Raw genomic sequence first — 2,443 nt, forward strand, 5'->3', positions numbered from 1 at the left:
ATTCCTATAAGGTTTATGTACTCCCTGAAATGCTGTTTGTTACTTCTGGGAGAGGGATGAGGATTATCATTCTGCTGTCCTGTGCGATATCGGTTTATGATATGATAACATCACTGTTCAGACAGCTATTTTGGGGTGTTTATGTGGTATTGCTGTCCTGCCCGTACATTGGGCACCGTCTCTCAGAATTTATTAATAATTACACCCAGTCTGTGGGGGAAACGGGGGAGGACACTTTCCCCAGCTCTTTTGCCTCCCTTTTCTCCTTTGGGCCAGGTATGACAGCCTTTGAGAATTTTGAATATCCTTGGGATACTCAAACCAGCATGTTCCTAGTGTTATGTCTTCTGAATACGTTCCAGGTCTTGTTTAGGGTTAAACGACTATTTAAGACTACCACCCGGAGATCTGCCCCGAGGCTGGATAGTCAGGGGTGGCACGGCATGTGGGAGAGCATGGGCAGGTACCTAGAGAACTACTCACCTCCAATGGTCTGGGACTTCACCCCTGAACAATTACAGGACCCTGATAAAGTGGTAGAATATCTGAAGGGAAAATGCTGTGGCTATTCCAGAGAGGCACAACTCACCGCGCTGTGCTGGGCCCTGGCCAGTATCTACCAGGCACTGCTCAGTATTATGCAGCACCCTCAGGGGGAAGAGATGGAGACCAGACCGAAAGACACTGCGGATACTGCAGCCCCTGCGACAGACGCTGTAGCTACTGCAACCCCTGCGGCAGACACTGTGGCTACTCCAACCCCCATAGCAGCCACTGCCACTGAACCAGGGAATCAACCCGTGCCAGTATCAGTTGCCCCCATACAGAAGAAGAAGTACACAAAGAAATCAGTTTGCTTAGTAAGAGATGATGATGAACCAGGGCCATCAGAAGGACAGGAGGAAGAGGCAGAACCAGAGATAATTACTCGATCCCTATCCTTGAGTGAGCTGCGGGATACGCGAACAGATTTTAGCTGACTTTCAGGCGAGCACATTGTCACCTGGCTGCTCCGGTGCTGGGATAATGGGGCCAGTAGCCTGGAATTAGAGGGTAGGGAGGCCAGGCAGCTGGGATCCCTGTCTAGGGAAGGCGGCATTGACAAGGCGATCGGGAAAAAGACCCAAGCCCTCAGCCTCTGGAAACGACTCCTGTCAGGCGTGAGGGAGAGGTACCCCTTCAGTGAGGATGTTGTATGTCAGCCAAGCAAGTGGACTACCATGGAAAGAGGTATCCAGTACCTGAGAGAGTTAGCCATGCAGGAGACGATTTATTATGACTTGGACAATGCAGACTTACCCACAGACCCTGATGAGGTGCAATGCACGAGGCCCATGTGGCGGAAGTTTGTACGGAGCGCACCATCGTCATATGCCAACTCCCTGGCAATAATGGAATGGAAAGGCAAAGAGAGAAAAAGACCTGGGAGTCCTGATGGACAACAAGTTGACCATGAGCCAGCAATGTGCCCTTGTGGCCAAGAAGGCCAATGGTCTCCTGGGGTGCATCAAGAAGAGTGTGGCCAGCAGGTCGAGGGAAGTCATCCTCCCCCTCTACTCTGCCCTGGTGAGGCCGCATCTGGAGTACTGTGTCCAGTTCTGGGCCCCCCCCCAGTTCAAGAGGGACAGGGAACTACTGGATAGAGTCCAGTGGAGGGCTACAAAGATGATCAAGGGACTGGAGCACCTCTTATGAGGAAAGGCTGAGGGACCTGGGTCTGTTTAGCCTGGAGAAGAGAAGACTGAGGGGGATCTTATCAATGCTTATCAGTATCTAAAGGGTGCGTGTCAGGAGGATGGTGTCAGGCTCTTCTCAGTGGTGCCCGCTGACAGGACAAGGGGCAACAAACATAAAGTAGAACACAGGAAATTCCATCTCAACATGAGGAAAAACTTCTTTACTTTGAGGGTGGCAGAGCACTGGAACAGGCTGCCCAGAGAGGTGGTGGAGTCTCCGTCTCTGGATACATTCAAAATCCACCTGCATGCATTCCTGTCCAGCCTGCTCTAGGTGAACCTGCTTTGGCAGGGGGGTTGGACTAAATGATCTCCAAAGGTCCCTTCCAGCCCCTACAATTCTGTGATACAGAAACAGTATTTTTTTTAAAAAAAGAATAGATAATTGTTCACACTGGGAATTACATGAAAACATTTGTTTGTAAACAGTTTTCATTTCAATCCCTGACAGAAAACAGAAAAAAAACCCCTTTTTTAAAAAAAAAAAAGCCATAGTCAGATCTAATCTCTAATCTCTCTGTGGCGGAAGTTTGTACAGAGCGCACCATCGTCCTATGCCAACTCACTGGCAGTAATGGAAAGGATAGGCGAAGAGGGACCAATGGTGGATGAGGTGGCCGGCCGGCTCCGGCGATCTGAAGAAAGTCTCTCTTCTCCCCTTGTCTCAGCTGTGGAGAAACTGTCCCGGAAGGTCCAGCAACTTGAAG

The sequence above is a fragment of the Rissa tridactyla genome, chromosome W, assembly GCF_028500815.1.
Source record: "Rissa tridactyla isolate bRisTri1 chromosome W, bRisTri1.patW.cur.20221130, whole genome shotgun sequence".
NCBI classification, from domain to species: domain Eukaryota; kingdom Metazoa; phylum Chordata; class Aves; order Charadriiformes; family Laridae; genus Rissa; species Rissa tridactyla.